At 32.8% G+C, this 21,638-nt stretch overlaps 1 protein-coding gene across 1 annotated transcript in view; it reads right to left on the bottom strand.

Moving 5' to 3' along the window:
* Positions 1–16,451, bottom strand: part of LOC147073942 (uncharacterized) — a 54,679-nt gene extending 38,228 nt beyond the window's left edge. Inside the window, exons 1-2 of the mRNA XM_085944705.1 lie at positions 16,160–16,451; positions 1,297–1,520 (exon numbers count right to left, since the gene is read on the bottom strand). The gene's annotated coding sequence lies outside the window, so the exon portion shown is untranslated. The remainder of the gene's footprint in view (positions 1–1,296; positions 1,521–16,159) is intronic.
* Between the last annotated feature and the right edge of the window lie 5,187 nt (positions 16,452–21,638).

Here is a 21,638-nt window from a genome sequence, read left to right on the forward strand (position 1 = left end):
GGCGAAGGGTGTAGGTAGGCTGTTAAGATCCGCCATAAATAGTGTAAACTAAACTTTGTTAGTCAAACGTATTTGTTTTCATTGAAATAAGACTACTATTGTTATTTATAGATTTATCTCGTCGAAATTTATTGAAAATATAAAGATCCTGATTGACGTGCTAAATTTATATAACATGTCAAATATATTGTTCTAGTTTCATTTCATAACATCTAGATGTTACGGGTAAGTCAAAAAATCAGTAGAGTCTAGAGACGTATTCTACGCTGCAAATCATGGTTACATCCAATGTTACCTGTAATGTGTCCGCACACATGTTTTTATCCCCCGCACAGTCCTCATACAAAAAGAGTGTAAAAGAAAGTTTCCTTTGCTGGATTTAACTTTTGCTCGATTGTATAAACATATCATTATTTTAGTGTCCGAATTAAACTCATTTATATTAATAAATAATAATAATATTATATTTTAAATACACTAATTCATAACATTTTTAGTCATATTTTTGTCGAGACAAACAAATAAGTGTTGTGTTTGAAATTGTGCAAAAAATTGGTTGACCGGCTGGACTCCAATGTAATATAGTACCAAACAATTGGGTATTACCAAGAATATTATACAATTTTCATAAAATTAATTACTTTCCAGTGTTTTCGCTTTGCCTGGGGTGTTGAATCGCCTAGAGCCGGTCCTGACCATATACTATATAAAAAATAGGTACAATAGAAATGCGAAAAAATTCGGAAAAAGAATTTTTTGAACGTAGTTGAAAAATAACACATTTTTTATAAATGTTCATTTTGCATAAAAGCGTTTATATCGAACGAAAACAACCCAACATACAAATAGGTATATACCTAGATTTAATGTTGTAATTTTGTTGTAATTATGACAGACGATTGAGCATCGCGCTCTTAGATTTAATATAAATATTAAAAAAAACGTTCTGCAATTTTAGTGGGTATTTCATATATTTTATCAACGAATACTTTTTTTCTTTATTTACTTACTTCAAAAATAATTATTGTTGTTAATGTTATTGTTATTATTATACAAAATCACTGAAATTAATAAATACTTACCTTAAAAATATAATGTTTAATGAAAAATTGTATGCGTGTGTTTTGGGGAAGGGGGTGTAAATTTGCCGCACCGGGTTACACCAAGCTACTGCTCAGATGCGTTGATGATCCGCATACACAATAAAAAAAAATATAGTGAACGTTGGTTACATCCCTGACAAAATGTACTGCCGACTTCTTAAAGAATACTTAATATGTTTGTAAAAATACTTACTTTCCATGTTCGCACGGATTTCCGACGTCAATAGCATAATCAATATCTTTGGCATATGTCCCGTTGCTGTGAAACAACAGTGGTTTGAACCCCAACACTGTGTCACGACAGTCCTGTGATAGGTTTCCATGCCCAACTGTGGTGCTGTTTGTTTCTTCCATCGACAAATTTTGCCCACGAGGGCAACATTTGTAGACTACTGGTATTTTACTCGACAGCGTACTCTGTAAAAACAAAAACAAAAATATAATATGTAAGTACTTATTTTTTTATCCACGAATAAAAATATTTTCACTGCATGCGGCGAAGTTTAGTGAGTCAACGTGATTATCTCTGTTTGCCATTTTATATTTCTTAAAAATATATGTATGTAAATTCATTTCATTGTTTGCAAAAATAGTTAATATACTTAATTTTTTTTTATTCAACGAATAATTCGAAAGATTTAAGAATGTAACATTCTTTTTTTGAACATACATAATTTGAAAACGCTTCGGGATTCGATTGCCAATGGTAACTCAATTTATAAAGCGCTTCAGATAGTATTGTAAAAATATTTGTTAAAATTTGTCGCACTTAGATAAGATGCATATAGCATGTGGCCGATGCGCGTGGGCGCGAGTCCCGAGAGACGCAGGGTCGAACCTGCTGGGTGTCATATTTTTTTTAAAAAAGATTTTTTCTATTGGTTATAATATATTTTTCAGAAGCGTTTTCAAATATAATATATTATGTTCAATAATTAATATAATCAAATTGGCACATTACATAATCTATGGAAATTGGTAGCTATACAGTCGAACTTGGTTATTACGATCACGAAAATAGCAAAATATCAGTTTCATTCGTTGACAGAAACATTCGTTGACATTTTAGTTTATGATTTTCTCCATACATTTATTCACTTTTATAACGAGCTACTTCTCGGGTATACCGAGCAAAACTGTTAATGAATGTGTCAATCGTTTAAAAACGAAATTCTCGACGCTAAGGAATAAAGTCCGACCGGGCAGTTAGCTAGACCAATGCCGCCGGGATCGGATTACGTTTACGGATTTCGTTAATTCTAAGAACAAGGCACAAGATTTGAGAATGTAACAGTCAATTATATTGAATATACTTACATGATTCGAAAACATATCATGCATATACGCACTATAAAAAATCATTTTGTAGAAAAAAATACGACACCCGACGGGACTTAACCCGTATCTCTGCTGGATTCGCGCCAGTATGCTTTTCCAATTAAGCTACGGGCATCTTACACTAATTCTCGCAATACAGGTAGGACGGCATAGATACTTGAGTAATATGCGGACTGATATCTCAAAGGGCAAGTGCACTCACTCGAACAGTGAAAGATGTGAGGTTTAATTAATTTGTTCGAGTCCCTGTCACTTTGAGTCTAGCGATAAACTCGTAGCCTCACGATCATAATTAATATGATACTTAGCGTCCGTTTGTTTTGTCCCCGCTGTTTTGTATTTTAGACACGCCGTATGTATATATATATATATATATATATATATTAATAAGCTACGAAGTCTCAATTAAGTCTTATTTAGCTTTACGTTTACATATACACTTTTAATACATATTATTACAATAATTATTCATATAGTTATCACAATTTAAATTTACAGGAGAGAAAAAAAAAACAAAAACAATTTACACTTGTATGCTCTACATACACTCACTCAGAAACACTTGGACACACTGGAACGCCTTGATAGAGCCAAAAATATCGCAACATCCAGTGGCAATTGGTACTGTTGTTTTGTTGTTTACTGAGATCTTCAAGAAGTCGCTGTCTCTGGGTATCATACAGAGGACATTGCCAAACAACGTGATTAACATCTTCAATCTCACTTCCGCACTGACACCAAGGGTCATTTATTATACCCAAGAGAGCCAGGGATGCGGCAAGATTAAAATGGTCTGCTCTACAGACACGCCGTATATTAAAGCAAACAATGGATGCACCAGATGATTTCTACGAGCCTTGTATATCGTAGATTGGCAAGTGGAGTGGAGCCATCCAGCTGAGAAAGCTGTTCGACAGTCATATAGGTCACGATCCTCAGTTATGAGATTCTGGCGAAAAGGAAGAAAAAGTAGTTTATCATTCACTTAACAGTGCTTTCCAAAGTGTGGTACGCGTACCCCCTGGGGTACGGGAAGAGTTTGATGGGCGTACGCGCTGCACCTGGCTTTGGCTGCGCTTGGTGCAACAAGCATTCATACGATATCAATAATACAATATCCATGCTAGAAGGCTTATCGCATGCTGAAATAGATGAATTGTTGGAATTAGCTTCAGACGGATTCTTTAAAAATAAATATAAGGAGTGTACATTAACATCATTCTGGTTGCAAATGGAACATGTGTATCCAGTTTTAACAGAGAATGTCCCGGAAAACATATTGCCTTTTCCAACTCCATAACATGTGAAGTTATATTTTCAGCATTTTGTAGACAAGTCAAAAAAAGGAACAGGTTTTTGGATGTGGAACCGCATCTAAGATTAAAATTAATAACCAGGGAAACAAATTATGATGATTTGTCGTCTCAACATAAATAATTTCATCCTTCTCATTGATTACAATGAATGTTAGGTATTTATAATATAACTTTTATTTATATTTTACTATGAATGAGTTTTATTTTTCGTTTATTATTATTTTGTTTATGTACTTACTAAAAAGGAAAAATAAATATATTTTGATTGTATATATATATAGATAAGTATCTGCATTTTTTTTGACGAGGGGTACTCAGTGTTATGAAAATTATAGAAGGGGTACACAGATGTCGAAAGTTTGTTGAAAGTTTTTTTTTTAAATAATATGTATTTTTTTTGAGGGGGGGTGCGGTCACGAACCCCCCCCCCCCACCTTATGTGCGCGCCAGGAAATATGTTATAATATAGTACCTACTACCTACCTATATGAAGGTCAGCCAAACTAGCCCTCTTCACAGCAGACAATAATTATTATTGCTCTGCTTGTATGCACCCGCCTACGTATTTTTAAAACATTTTGCGGGCATACGTTTATGTAGTTGTCATGAATCACTTGAATGGTATTAACTTTACTGTCAATGCTTGGTGGAAGGACAAGAGTTGACGTGCTACTGAAATTTTAGTAAGTACATAAATGATATTTTTGCCAGGAAAACAAGAATATAATATGTTTCTATTATTGAATCTACCGATATTAATTATATTTGGTAAAAGATTCGAAATGGACCGGAGCGCTGTTCCGGTTCATGAAACCGGCAAAATATCGCTCCGTCTCGTGAAAAAATATGATAAGTATATAAAAAATCTAACAAATTTAATTTTATAAAATACACAAAAAATAAGCAACTATGTTAATATTTTCGGAAAATTATCGAGCGCTCCGGTTCGTAAAATTATCCATTTCAAGCGCTGAATTTTTCGCATTGTTTTTTCTAAAGATATTTATGTAATTATAACAATAAATAACACTAAGTATTTATTTATTTAACGCGGAATAAAATAAATGCTATTTTTTCAGGTTACAGGTCAGTTTTATGAATGAAATTTTATTCATATGACGGCATTTGTCTAGCGGCTGTCGAGAGACATGTCCCGCCAGGGAACACAGAATTAGTGGTAATTTAAAAATACTGAACTAACGGGAGTGGTATAACGGGCAACCGTTCTCGAGTGTGGAAGAATATGGGATAAACTTAAACACATGTCAAGAACACGTCATTCTTACCTTGCCCTTCGTTCTTAAGCTGCTCTCGGTTTATGCACTGACGCTTATTCAATATTGGTGTATTTGATGGCAGCAGCCCATACTATTGCATGTCTATAGTATTTATTTCATTTTATTAGGACACTAACATATTCAAAACCCTGTTTCAAAATGTAGGCTATTGGATATAGCCTATGTGAATTCTATCTATTAATCTGATGTGTGTCCAGTTTATATTATAGAGTTTTCATATTTTAAATTGTTTTGTTTTTCACTATTCCCCGTTGATAGCGAAATTTCGCTTATCGCGACCGTATCAAGAACGTATCCCCTGCGATCGTACTGTATTTAAATTATTGAAATAACGATTGTATTTTCCATCATGATTTATGATACTTACAATGAATGCTTAAGAAGTGTAAATTGTGCAGTAATTACGTGGACGCTTATTATAGTTTTTGTAAACAAAATGCTTCGCGGTGTTAATTTCTCTAACCGTTGCGAAGGTTGTTGTGTTTTAAATATTGCTGTTTATTTCACCATTCCATCTCTCTTGTGGTACAACACACGAATGCAAAATAACAAAGCAATTTTAATGGTTTATCGACAGATACAACACAGCAGCATCAGAAAACTAAGACAATGCTATGCGCATCTCATAGTACCTACGAGTATCTAATAACTAGGGAACACATAATGGGAACTTCGCATCTATTCTATACACAAGACTGCTATCGACCGCTATCGGCTGTTATCCAGAGCAGTATACTCGTATCATATTTCGTATTAAGGTATTATAATTTTATTGTTACAATAAGTTAACCATCTAAACTGTCTATCTCGCTCTAAAAGTTAGCAAGGCTAAGAGAGTTGATGTTAAAACATAGCACTTATTGTAACAATTACAACTAATTTATTGTAAAAATTATAATACTTACTTCAATACAAAAATATGAAAAAATATCCTCGCTAGTCACCGATAGCGGCCGTCAGCAGTTTTGTGTATAGAATAGATGCACTGAAATACCTAACGGGTGTGGAGTAACAGGCAACCGATCTCGAGTATGGAAGAATATGGGATGAACTTAAACACATGTCGAGAATCGTATCTGGATACTTCATGATTTGACATGTTAATAACCATTAATGATTATTATTTGAAAAAAAATATATTATAAGAAATACCGACTACGTTTAATATAATATTATAAAACGAGTAGGTATATCATTTGGAATTTACCGCATACATATTAATGTTCACTCACATTTTCACTCATAATATTTACGTATATGTTCAAATTACAATGTTATTGTCGGTGTCCTTAAACTTGTACGTATGTAGTTCGCCGTATTACACTTCACCGTGAAATTGTATATCGGAAATTTATGACCACATATTTAAGACAGTCCAACCTCTTTGGGTACTGACATAAAACTCATGTCTAAATAAAACATGGTTCTTATCGGTTTACACTTTGAAGCAAACAAATTTTGAAAATAGCCAGTATATTGGACTATTTGTAAGGTTAGGTTCTCATCCTAGAATTCATGAATTTTGCCAAAATCAGCTATGAAAATTGAATTAATGGACATATTGAATCTAATAAAATTGGAGACCGTATAGCATACAGTCATCTCTTTCAGATCGAAAGCTTACAGCGAACTGTTCCACGGTGCAATGTTTTACGTACAATTTACATGTAACCGTCAATAATACATCATTCTTAGCTTGTCCTTCATTCTGACAACTGCTCTCGGTTTATGCACTGAAATACCTAACGAGTGTGTAGTAACAGGCAACCGATCTCGATTGCGGAAAAATATGTGATAAACTTAAACACGTGTTAATAATACCTAATTCTAAGCTTGTCTTTCGTTCTGACAACTGCTCTTAATGCATGCATTGACGCTCATTCAATATAGATGCATTTGAAGGTTGAAACACACACTATTACAAGTCTATATAATGTGTGTTTCATTTTCGTAGGACACTCACACATTCAAAACCCTGCTTCAAAATGTAGTATATTGGGGTATCGCCTATCGGAATTCTATTTATTAATCTGTTATGTGGTAATAATCCAATATCCATAAGATTTTTTTATTTTTTTTAAGGTCGAAAATCTACTTGCCACTGACTTCCACATTTATCTCGCCTGCTACGTATAGCTTCACGTCGCTTAAACCCCCAATGTACCGCACTTTTCCAGGTACATTCACCATACCCAGACACTCCGCACTTTGAGTCTATCTATAATGATCTGGCCCGAATGTATAACTAAGGGTGTTCACGTATGAGTTAATGCGATTTGTCGCATCCAAAAGTGTTTTTTTTTTTTTTTTTTCAAATTTTAGATATTTAACAGATAGAAGAATAATTTTTATCTATCGTGGTTTGGTTGGGCAGGGCTTAATGATTTAAAAAAAAAATAACTAACACCACCTGTAATACATTATATTCTTAATTCAACGAAAACAAATAATTATTATTACTGAAAAAGTGTGCAATATTTGTGTCGGATTGCCCATTTCATACTTAAACTATTATGGTTCGGTTAGGCAGGGTTTAAATGAATTTTAAAAACTAACCAGCACCATCTGCAAATTGTATTATTAATTAATTCAGGGAAAACAAGTAAGTATGATTGACAATGTTTAGTGCGCACTATTTATGTCGGATCGTAACAGCCTCCCTCCATCCTTCGCCACTGCCATCCATTCACTTGGCAATAACTGCACTAATATCAATTTACCTGATTCAATGATTCAGTGAATTTACAATTATAATTGTCTTTAAACTTCAGGCAATGATAGTGTGAATTTTCCAGCTAATTTAATCATTATTCTTTTTTTTTATCATTATCACATAGACTGCATCTATATAGATAATGTTTTATTGAGCGTTTTTTTATCTATAGGGGAAGGGAGGGAGACTTGATCCCCATTTTATATTTTTTGTTATAACTTTTCTCCTACTGTAATTGTAGTAATTCTTTATAACCTATTAGTTGCAAAATTTATCTAGATATTCGTTTATAATTCACAAAATATAACTGAAGATAGGATAACTGATTTAAAAAAATATATTTAACAAATTGTCCGATAAGGGAAAAGTGATCAAGTCACCCCCAATGAGGGTGACTTGATCACTACATATGGGAGATTTGATTAGGGGGGATCCTAATCAAATCTCCTGTCAAGTCATAATCATAAATAATACCTCTAGTTATTAAAAGAAAATATTTTATTGACCTTAAACTCTACATAATAATTTATGCTTTTAATAATTAAGTCAAGGCACATCATTCAACACTAAAATTGTGAAGAGACTTGCGGAAAAATGAATTCGCTTGCTCATAGACTTAAAAATTGGTTTAAGTAGATTCTTTGCAATCTGATATCTCGCTACATCACCTATGTTTTCGACTGCACTCTGCAGGTCATTTAAATGTCTGTTAAAGGTCACGTTTTCTGGCAAATTTTACTTTAAATCTGTTTGCTGTCTGTTCACTGCTCGAAATAGAAAATTTCACGAACAGGAACGTTCTATAATTTAAAAAAATGTGAACATACTGTTGAATTATCTGTTATATAAGAAATATCTCTTAGTTTTACATAATGTAGGTATCTACCTACCTACTTTATAAATCATGTTCATTATCATCTTCACCCAATACGCTATCGGCTATATCTATAACAATCAGTGGTAAAGTTTACGAAGTCATTTACTAAAAAATAAACAATTCATATTAACATTAATAAGTATACAAATTTTATATAAATACCTATATGAATCTAATTGGAGTTGGAAACATAAAAATATATAAGTAATGGACAAACCAATGCAATTTCTCATTAGTTTCGTCAATGTAACTAAGTGTAGATGAAAACACTTTGGTTAAACCAAGATACATGCTGTTTTATTCAAAGCTCTGATTTTTCGCAAATTGAAAAATTATGGTTAGGTAAACTATTTTTTAATAAAAATCAAAATCCATCGTGTACAAGCACGTGTAAAAGCAAGGACATGTTTCGTAATAAATTACTTTAGGAAAGTTGGTTATACTCAAGATTTACGAATGAAGCATTATTTATTAAATATGCATAATTTTAAACAATCTCAGAAGTATAGATACATATTAGAAAAAAATATTAAAATATTTACACCACGTGGGCATGTGAGATAACTTATTCTAATAGGTTTCTGATGTTGAAATTGTTATTTAAAGGAAATATTTTATATATATTTTCCGAATTCTTCGATGATTTTATTTAATTTTTTTCCATGTACCTATCTACCTATTTTTATTTCGTCAACATTTCTGGCATGAATTTTTGCAATGTATTATTTGCTCAATGCAACAATATATGGATACCTAGGTATATATTTTCTGAGATTGTATGAAAATGCAATTAGAGAAATATACCTGCAATACTCTCCATAGTACTACAGTACAAGTCAGTGAAGTCACAGAACACGAGGAGATGTTAGCAAAACACTGGTTGATGGTATTAACAAGGTGTCATTGATTTTTCGACAATTTATACATATTATTACATTATCAATAACCAGTGCTGGATAAAGGTCTCTCATGGTTCCTACCGTCCCTCTCAAATTTATTTACCTAAGTACCTACTTATTTTTTCACTGCAAAGTATTTCCGCCGCATTTAATCAATTCATAAGTAATGAAAGTAAAATAAAAAAATAAGAGTAGCTCAGCTTGATATAGGTGACACTATTGAAGTTTAAATTTGCTCGATGTCTCTAAAGAAGAAGCCCATATACGAAAAAATCGTACAGAGACCACTGATATTTTAATTTACTTCCCCTACACGATTTAAAACCTCCTTGTATGCATACCACTCCATACCAATGGGGCGAAACCATATTTTTTGCATACCACCTAACAACTATATAAGGTTGACCAATGAGTGGGCTCGATTTTCTAATATGCCTAAAGTCAAAACTATGAACACGTCAAGCCTACCTATGTAAATTTATCTGCTAAAAAGCTATCCTATATCTATATTTATTTATCCTAAGTTAATCGGATAGTTATGGATTTGTCTGTCTCATTAATTTCTCTCATTTCATTCAAAAAAATATTGTGGCCACTTTCCATCACGTATTGATTACAAATGTGCTCAAGATCAAAACTGGTTGGGAACCCCCGATACGCAAGTCAGCTGAGTTATATGGTTGACACCAAAGAGTCGAAATTCCAAACCTTGGCAGATACCTACACGTAGGTAAATTAATTATTCACTTATATAATACTATTCATATTTTACTATTTTTGTATAACAAACAAATAAATTATTTTTTACAGTATGTCAATGTAATTACATATTCCATGTGTTTTAATTGAAAAACCAATCCTGACAGTATGGATAATTGTACGTTATTTAAAGTACCCTTCATAAATGAATTCTTTTGTGGTTTTTTCTGCAAGTAAAAAAAACCTTGTTGAACAGCAGAGATACTATTTTCTTAGTTAGACTGTCTTAGAGAATAAAATAAAATACTATTATGTCATATTGTTTTATTCAGAAGACCTAAGAGAGCCATACATCTAACATTCTAAAGGGGGCTTTCTTTAAAAAAAAATAGAAATCCATTGATAGAAAAAAATATACCTAGATGCATTTCTAAGAACAAACTTGCCTTGCACGTATTTGTATCAACATATTATTGTGCATGCCCATTCAAAAATGCAGGGATTCTCAATCTGTAAAATTGTTGTTTAAACTTTTATATAATTTTTTTTTTGATTTTTTTTTTTAATATTTTTATATACCAATTCATGTTCCTCAATTTCAACACAATCTGAACCGGAACGCTATATTAAATATTCTGAAGAGGTTCGAGAATTTTAGAAGGCACGCTGTCCTCGAGGATTCCACGAGAAGGAACGGTATCCTCAAGAATTCAACGAGCCGGAACGGTGTCTTTGAAGAATCCACGAACCGGAGCTGCGCTCCGGTGCGTTCTGCTCCATTTCGAGCGCTGTGTCTGTTGCTGAATCTGCCCAACGTAACGCTGTAGCATAGCTTCTTTTTGTGTGAAATAAAGTTGACAATTAATTATCCAATCATCTACCGTCAAAGTCATCATCGCCGTCCGATTCGCACTCTGTTAAAAAATCAGCTTCGAGGACTCGTCACTTAGGTTGTAAAGAGAATCAGGCGATGGAGGAACGGGTACATCATCTTCCGATGAACTCGAAGAATTTTGAATTTGTTTCAAATTTTTCTTAGTTTTTAAACTTATTTTTGCTTTTCTGATTTCCATTATATTTTCTTTGTCCCCTTTATGTTCTCTGGCCATATATTCTGCCTCAATAGCCTATAGAAACTAACTATGGGAGATGTGATCCCTAGGGATCTAGTGTCCCATAGTAAACGTGATCAAGTGTCCCCAATACTAGTAAAATCAAAATTATTTATTTAAAACGGTAAATACAAACGAAATTAAAACAACTACTAACAGCAAATAAATCTTGAATATATACATATAGACTGAATAAATACAGCAATCACTCACCGTTATGTAAAAAGCAGATATTGAAGTCCAAAGATTTAGAAAAAAACTTGTCTAAATTGTCAAAAAGAGTTCGGTCAGACGTGTTCTTTACTCCATTGATTTCGACAGCTCTGAATATACTCTAACGTCTATGGTATATGGCGGGCAGCAAGTGTTACCAATATTGAAAGAATTTTTTTCCCTTCCCCTACAGTTTGTATTATCTATAAGCTATCACACGCATCAATACCCCCTATCTATCAAGGTTATTGAGGACGTAAGTATTAAAAAGGTTCAGTTTATAAATACCTACTTGTATTAATTGATTTTAGATGTGTTTTTTATCTATTGTAGGTATTTACAAACTGCAATATAATAACAAAATATCTTGCATCTAGCTAATGCACTATTTTTAACATACAAAAATGTAGCTACGTTTTCTGAGGTTTACTTGGACGCTTTTGTGTGAATCAAAGAATTTCGGCTCTAAATTGAAGCATTCCGTATTAGAAAATTTTGAAGCAGTTCTATTTTTGAATCGGAAGATTATACCTACGCATGGTTGCATTGGTAGAGGTGAATTTAATATTTAAAACGGTCAATAAACACCAACATAATATTTGTCATCCGATAGAATTTGCTTTATATGGCTACCCATTGGCCGATATAAATAGTCAGTATTATCAGTTATTTTAATTAAAGTTTATTGTATATACTCTTTTAGTTTAAACTTTTATTTTTTAAAACAAAAAGCTACACAAAACCGTCTTATAAATTTGTAGTGAGTCTAACAAATTCATTAAATTCGCCTTCTATTGGAATTTTGATTTGGTAATTTTTATATTCAAATATCTGCTTAGCTCAAATTGCAGTCGAATTTCATTATTATACTAATTATACTCTCTATATACTAAAGGCTTATTTTGCCAATAATAGCCTGCACATAGTATTTATAATCATGTATTTAATGTAATACATTTATTTGTATGAACCAAAAATTGTAGTGGAATGTCATAATAGAAGTGTGAAGTCACTCGTAGCTAGGGAATCCAATCCCGAGCCAATTTTTTGATCCTGGGATTTCGGGATTACAATTTGACGATCCCGTAGTCCCGGGATTGGCATATTTTCGATAGTTAAGTAATAATATTTTTATATATAAGCATACAAAAAAAATTATAAAAACGGTCAAAAATAAATCTAGAGTAATTAAATTTATACTATTTAAGACATTAATTATTGTGAACGTTCAATCTTGGAAATACATAGGTTTAATGGAGTAAATAATATTGTCATACAAATAATAATGTGAGGGTAAAACAGTTTTATCTATTTATGGAAAGGTAACAAATACAAATACAAGTTCAATTAAAATTAAAAAGATAACATTGTGTTTACAATAAATACAATATAAGAAATTAAAGATTTAAGTAATTAAAACATTATTCTGTATAGTAATATGCCCGAAGGTCCTAATACCAAAGCATGAAGTGCTAGTTTTTTTAGTTTTTTCTAGTGTTGTTACGATTGCGAAAGGAAGCAAAAAATGGTTATTTATTATCATATATAGATACTATAGATAGCATTTTAATTTATTCGTAGAGCGTCAAACTGACTTTATCCTTAGCGATAGGTAGAGGGGCCCACCAAAGATCCTAGCCTGGGAGCCCGCTTCAGGATGTGGGGGCCATGTACTCAACCCCCGAGTTCAAAATAAGATTTGGACGGCCAAAATTGAGATTGCTGGACTGCGCCACAAGAGATTTAAGAATGCTTAGTCAAAGCAACTGGAGAATGTCGGCGATTAATCGTCCAGAATAGAAGACGTTTTTAAATGAGACCAAGACCCCCATAAAAGATGAAAGTGCACTATAAGTATGTAAACAAATTAATTTTAATTTGAATTGTGTTGGCATTATCAAAATTTTCTGCTGTTTATTATTATTATTACACAGGGCTTTTTTTAAAACAAAGGTGCCGGAACTCGCTTCATGGCAAACTTCTAATCTACTAAAGAAAATTATAATCAAATATCATTAAAAGCAACTTTTCCTAAGCCACAAAGCGCATAAAAAATTAGACAAATACAAATAAACAACTAAAGTTATAGCCCCCACATCTTGAAGCGTGCCCCCAGTCCAGGATCTTTGCCCCCCCCCCCTTATTTATCACTAAGATTAGAGGCGGTGTGACGCTCGATAGTAGCGTTTTTAAAATGGTATGTATTCGAAGTAAAATTAACGGTAGTCAGTGTATCAACAAACATTAACCAAACAATGCAACTACACAACCACATATTAAATGAGTCGTACCTATAGAATCATATGTAGAACTGTGCGTTATCCATCGTTTCGAGAAAATGACGAAAAACGTTTTGTTGGCTTTTTGAGTTTTATAATAGCATGAAATATTTTTCTACTTTTAGAAATTAGAAATTCAACACAGAATATACGTATTTCAGAATTTTGATTGGTGTGAATAATTAAATATACAAGTTTTTAAAATGAAGAGTGCTACGTTTGATACTCACCTAGTAGACAGTAAAGTTCTGTCTTTATTACTAAGGCTGTGTGACGTTCTGTATTTATTTGAACCCAAACGATTGTAAATGACGTTACTAAAGCGTCAATTACATTGAGCTTTTTTACGAGCTGCTTATTGGCGAATTTAAAAGCGGGCGGTTCAGCTACTTGAGCTACTGCGATTTCATGATTACACACAAAACTTTCCATTCGCTGATAAGCCACAAGCCAGCGAGCGATTTTGACGGAACGTAGTTCGTTTTTTTACCGGGAGGTCGCTACGCTCCATAACAATGTTTCCAAATGTAAATTTCAAAATGAGTAGTTCGTTTTTCCACCACCATCGCTCTACTGCGCAGACGCAGTAAGCCCACACGCCGGCGTGTAGTGTGAAAAGTTGACCGGCTTTCAACTTTTCTAGGTGGAGTGTTTACAACCTGCTTATTAGCTTATTCGATGATTACACTGGGCGAATTTACAGGCAGATTATAAATTTGCCAATAATCAGCTCATAAAAAAGCTCAATGTAATTGACGCTTCAGAAGTAGTTCAAATTTACCAGTGCAGTACATCATTATAAAAAAAACCGAACCAAACAGTATATAACCGAACAGTACCGTAAATGTTTATTGATTTCTATTTTAATTGGTACCTACATAAAAAAAATATTATACTCTAATTTTAAATTGATTAAATATTTTGGTTATTAAAAAATAACACAAAACCATAAACATACAGGGAGACAGAGATATTAATGTATGACTGAATACGACATATTTTACAATGTATTAGGTATTTAGAATAATAATGGAATAAAATCTATACTATAATATCATCTAGAATGTCATCTTATATTATTTCACCTAAGTTCACGTCCTCCGAATCTCGTTAATTATTCCGGGAGTTATTTTCATCGAATGTTTTTTTATAGAATTGGAGAGTACCTAGGTACAGTTTACCATTGTGGCCTGTAATGCTTAGTTAATAATTTATTCAATAACTTCTTTCACTCGGCAACCTTTTGCAACTGGAAATGGACGAATCATATCGATGTTATTATTTTTCTTGTATAATATTCTATAGTTTCCCGTAGTCTGTCTGATCGATATAAATTCTTTCCCTGGACTAAAACATTCCGCTAACGTTTTGAACGCTTCATATATGTTTTGCACTCAGATAATATAATATGCCATCGATATGAAAAAAAGAATGAACTAAGCAGTTGTTAAAAAATAAATAACAAAAGATTTCAGAACATAAATAAAACTTGAACAAAAACAATCTTATTCTTTTCAATTAATAGTCAATTATTGTTGGTGGAGGGGAGGGACATTGTTTTAATCTAGTTTTAATAATATAAATAAAACTTTATAAAAACAATTGTACTAAAATCCACTTTATTTAATAAATCAGGACCGGTTTCATCCCTATAAGAAAATTTTCAACTGAGGTTTCATTTCTCCGAGGATGAAAAAGAATTACCACTTAGAATTTGAAATAGTTTAAACTTATATAAATAAAATAACCTAAAAATATTTAATAAGTAATATTTTCAAAACATTTGATGTAGGTACGCCTATGGATTTTACAAGCACTGACCTGCCAACTTTGTCGATGTTTGCCATTAATTTTTCAGGATTTCTGCTTCTCTTGCGAGCTTTGATTTTTGGTCTTCAACGAAGCTCTTATTGAAGTAATAACTAGATTCAATTGCGAAAATTCGCGTTCAAATTAATTTGAAGAAATTGTATTAGAATTCAATTCATATATCAAACGCGATAGTTTTTCAGGATATGTCTTTTCATATAAGATGATTCAGGAAAATTAGCTTGTACTATGTAAGCGCGAGCATTGTTTCATCTAATTAATTTTGAAACATTAAAAATACTGCGAAAAAGAGCTGTTCTAGAACGCCGTTCCACCGCGTTACATGACAAAAAGGCCTGAATATTACAATACCGACATGTTTTTTTTAAATATGAGTGCTAATTTTGTACAAAATCGAGGGTGAGTAATAATAAATTATCACCTGTTGTGATTTGTCTGATAACAAGTTGCGTAATTCCTAATCACGTTATTATTTAAAATACCTGTATCGATTCCAACGTTGTCAATGATTCTTGCTCAACACTTTTTGAAAACAAATTCACATTTTCACTGACAGGATTTTCAGGTAAATTCTTAATAGAATAAACATTATTTTCCAACGTAACTTTAAGATTGTCATTATAATAAGTCACTTGCTCTATACTTGTTAACACATTATTAGCACACATCACTTTTACTAATATAATTATTAAGAATACGAAGCGTTGGTAAAGCGCGGGAGAAAATGATGTAAACATTATACAATCTCAACGCTGGTCAAACTTGAACTGAGACCATAGACTAATATACTATATGACTGAGACTCTCGCGAAAATCGTTCAGTGGTTCAGTCACTGAACCACTGAACGATTTTCGCGAGAGTGCGCGCGCAGTATTGGAAGAAACATGGGTGCGAACTTCGCACTGAAGGTAAGGCCTACCGCGCATGGACGATTACATTACCGGCCGGTAGCATTCGGACAATCGTTGGACGACGCGGGAAACGAGCGAGTTGCGGGTGTCTCAAACCATCATGAGCTTACCGCGTGCGTCTGGTGTATTTATGGTATTATTTTCACAAAGCATAGATAGTGCGAAGTGATGTAAAGTAGGTATACGTTTTATAGCGTTGCACTTTTCACTACACTGATACGCCTCTTTGCCTTATTACGTCGCATAAAATCATATCAAATATATATAACAAATATATATTCACTTGTATTAATATAATATGTAGTACTAAATAAATATATATTATGTAAAAATAATATCTGTAAATTTCAATAATTCTTAACGCACATATAAAATTGTATACTTATTTTACTTATAGTTATAAAGGTAGTGACACGGCCCCAAAATGTAGGCCCTCAGCCGGCATTTTTCCTTAATAAATTAGTGACGTCACAACTTTTCGATCCGACCGTGATTGTCGATTTTACTTGAAAATACGTGCCCTATCTCTAAACAAAGCTATAGTTATTGTGTATTGAGTCCCGTAGTACAATCTGAGTGACTTATAGCCCCTCAGAATGAATTACGGATGAATTTTCTTTCAAGGGGACCAAACGGTCTTATAAGGTGGAATGTAAGTAATCGAAATGTATAGAATTAAGGTTAAAAATAGATAATAAATTGTAAACGACTTATGGGATATCATTTGCTAAACATTGTAAATAAATGTCCATTTGTATTTAATCTGATTTTGAATTATATAAAAATAAATTTTATTTTTTTCAAATTTGGCCTCGATCTATTTGCCGACACCAAAGTAAAATAACTTACATAAATAAATTATGATATCAAATATTGTCGTATTTAAAATCTAATGATTACGTTTTGTAAGTACTGATTACACACACTCAATTTAAATAATAAATTAATATTTCGAATCGTAGTAAAAAGGGTACCAATTTAAGTACCTACTTTTGTAAAAGTTAAATGAAGGAATTTCGAAAATGGAAATTCTGATAATGTAAGTCTAAGGGCTCGGTTGCTCTCCTAATTTACAAATAAAAATTATTCTTTAGATCTGTCAATTAACCCCGACAGATCAATATTAAATTACCCGAAATAGGTAATTTTCAAACTCAATAAATGAAGACTTGTCATGGAAATTTAGATTGAAACTAATGTTATACCTTTAAGTTGAAGTGTTCTATAAATATAATTGAATAAATTTTAATCGCAACCCTTTCCGATTATCCGTAATTAGCCCGCAAAAGTTCTGCATAAAAGAAACGGACAAGTTTGTTTTCTGCCATTCTCTTTGCGAATACGTAGCCAGTCGGTAGTTTTAATGACTCACGCCTCTGTTGCGTATCATTTTTAGCAAAAATATTTTCATTTTTCCTTTCCGTTAGCTCGATAAACGAACTAACAGATATTTGGACAAGTGTCAAGAGCACTATAAGGACTTTCACGATTGTTATCAAACTTGTACCGCCTATAGGTATTAATTAATTATATATTTTTATTCTATTGAAGGATCATAATTTCCCGGAAAAGCCGGGAAATAAACGGCTTTTCTATGATTGGTCCGAAACTTTGGCCATTAGCTCTGTGGAGAGATAGAACGATCTCCTATTGGTTCATATTTCGAATGACGTCAAAATCTCGGGTTTTTCCCGCTGTGGGTCTATATAACGTCCTGCATTTCATGTACAGTCAGTCGTCGATTTTCTCATATCACCGTGAGGTCGTGCCTGAGGGTGCACCAAATTCACATAGTTTTAATTATTTTCGCGAAGTAATTCGTTCGCGAAGATTACTCCCGACGCGTCACGAGTTGAAACGTCATCGTAGACGATACGTGGTTCGGGCTGTCAGATGATATAGTAAACATATCGTCATAGTACGCGTCATCCATTCGCGATCTATTATAAATATATAAAGAGCATAGCTTCTTAAAGTTTACGGTCGGCGACTCATAGTTATAAGTATGTAATCGTACATTAATTAAACATAAAATAATTATAATTGATTAACTTTATTTAATAATTAATTTAAATAAGATTTATAAAATAATTATGCAATTATTCGAAATTAAACTAAAGTGTATAATTGTCGATTATAATTAATTAAAAAGAAATTAAATTTGTTTATCGAGAATAATTTAATAAATAATTTGAACTGAATTACCAAAAGGAGTTTTCATTTAAATTAAGAATAAAAAAAAACAATTAACGAAACATTATATGAAAAACATCTAATACTAAGGGAAGTGACAGATAGTCAGCTGTCTTTGACGTTTACGTAAATATTTACGAAAATAAGTTCGATCTGAAAGACAATCAGACAATTAATGATCTAGGCGCCAACCTATCGCTAGGTAGTGGTCTTAAATAATATAAAGTTAAATAATAATGATCGAGTGTATTCCAAAAGTGTCAATCAAGAACTTTAGTTGATCACCCTCTCCCCGAATAGTATCGAGCTAGCCAAACAAAGGTTCTTAATCGGTCCGAGGGCAGGACCGGTTGAAGATAAAGTACCTTTAAAACTATTCCAGGACCGGGGTGAACGTCAGTAGGTACTATTTTTTGGTTCGGTTTTTTGTCTATAATTATTCAATATTCTTTCTCATTTATCTCTTTATCTAATTTCTCTGTATTTAAATTGTAATATGATTAACTATAATTATTATAATATATATGGAAACTTTGCTTGTTGCAATATCTTTTTCTAGTCTATTTTATACATATTTGTAGTCTATGTAACTGTTTGTTTTCCTTAATAAAAAAATATAAACATAATAAAAATAAAATATATTAAGTAGGTACATCATTTCCATCCTAGAGCCGGGGTGCAAAGTTATGAAGCGTACATTCTACACCTACATTCACACCATATGAACCGAAAAGTCTTTTTTAAACTTTAACTTACATATTATCCAATATGTACGCACATGTAGCGACATGTAGCGCACGGTTATACGTTTGAGTTTCGCAAGACGCCGCCGCGCCGCGCCCGCCAATTCACTACGGCCGAGCACTAAGTGTAAAAGCAGTGTTGCCAAGTCAAAATTTTTAATTTCAGTAGAATGTGTAGTATAGTAGCAGTAGATTCGACAAAATATCAGTAGATTTCTGTTTTAGGAAAAAAATTTCGCCGCGGGCCGCAGGTTCCCAGATTTTCATAGTCGGCTTGTTTTTTTTAGGGAAAATATTTCGCCGCGGGCCGCAGGTTCCTAGATTTTCATAGTCGGCTTGTTTTTTTTTAGGGAAAATATTTCGCCGCGGGCCGCAGGTTCCCTATTTTTCATGGTTTTTGGTTTCTTGATTTTTCGCGGGCCGCAGATTCCCAAGTTTTCAAAAATGGCTAGTTTTTTTCCCGGCTGGTGGGAATTTTGTGAAATGAAAAAATATCAGTAGATTTCAGAAAATATCAGTAGATTCAGTATATTGCCAATCAGTAGATCTACTGAAATTTCAGTAGACATGGCAACGCTGAGTAAAAGACAGTGGCTGTTCCCCCCGTCCCGCAACAGGTCTTGATCAGCTGATTATCTTTTTGTCGTGTACTTCCCGGTATTTCGAACATCCGAATCCGATAATTAAAATACTTCACACGTCCGTGTATCATCCAGCGCTTTGCAAACTGCGAGTTTACCTATTCAGACGATTCAATAGTAAAAAAAATAAACGCTTAAGTCACAGAACATTATTAATAAATTAATAGAAATGTAAAAGCCATCGCCGTGGACCAATATTTTGAAGCAGGGTATTTTATGGCCGTCAAGCCGTAATACCCAAATACCTTTAACACAGCGCTCGAAATGGAAAAGTTTACGAACCGGAGCGCTCGACCGTTTTCTGAAGTATTTACATAGTTTTGTTGTTTAATTTAATAAAACGCAAATTTTTTTTTGTAGTTTTATTCCACTATAAAAAAATGCGTTTTATTTAATTAAACAACAATACAATGCAGTTCCGCCATGAATTGATAGTTAACAAAATAAAAGAAATTTACATAGTTATCAAATTTTATGTGTATTTCATAAAAATAAGTGTGTTAGAATTTCTATTAAATGGCCTATCTTGTTCAGATGGTCAATTATTTTTTTCCACGAGACGGAGCGATAATTTTACCGATTTCACGAACAGGAATGGCGTTTCGGTGCGCTCCGGTCCATTTCGAGCCCTGCTGTTAACCCACCCTCTTCCATTTGCTTTAAAATTCAATAATAAATTATTATGGATATTTTTTCGAAATGGATTCATCCATACCATTTTTCTGTGAGCGCGCCATGCCCACCCTGAATGCCAAGATGGGTGAGCCAGGGAACACAAAATGAATAGGAAAAGGTTAACGCTATGACTGTGGTATATAACAGACTACGGATGTCTAGTGAGAAAAAATATGGGAAAAACTTAAACACACTATGTTAAAAAATAATAACGTCGCCTAAATGCGCGAAACTTGTAACTGGGCATTTTCGCCAAAGTTTGTACATGTTTGAAGTTTGGGTAATATTATTTTTTCACTCAAATTAACCATTTTTATATAGCTAGCAGATTCCTTGTTCTATTGCTGAATTGGTGATAGCAATTTTTCAGCAAAATATTGATTAATACAATATTTATATCATTTATATTATGAAATTGGGCATAATAAGTTTCCGTTCCGTGACTACGAAACTAAGCTTTTAAAACATGAATGAGACACTTTTTATCAATTAAAAGAGCTCTATTAGATTAAAAAAAACCATACACTTAAAAATAAAACTACAAATAGTCAAAAAATATTAATGAATTTTAATTCTTGGGCACATTTCGTTCCCCTCCGTTACCCTATGTCTATAATGGCAGAGAATTTTTCCTTTAGTATTTGAAAAAACCAATCAATGTTCGTTCTGCTATTTTTTTAAAGATAATAATCACTTTTACTAAATTTTATTGGAAAAATAAATAAGTTTCGTTATTTAATAATCAAATGAAAAATAGTTAACGTTCAACTTTTTTGGGGACATTTTCGGAATGGAAC

This window comes from Rhyacophila brunnea, unplaced genomic scaffold, assembly GCF_057557595.1.
Source record: "Rhyacophila brunnea isolate RB1 unplaced genomic scaffold, BYU_Rbru_1.0 scaffold_17, whole genome shotgun sequence".
Classification (NCBI taxonomy): domain Eukaryota; kingdom Metazoa; phylum Arthropoda; class Insecta; order Trichoptera; family Rhyacophilidae; genus Rhyacophila; species Rhyacophila brunnea.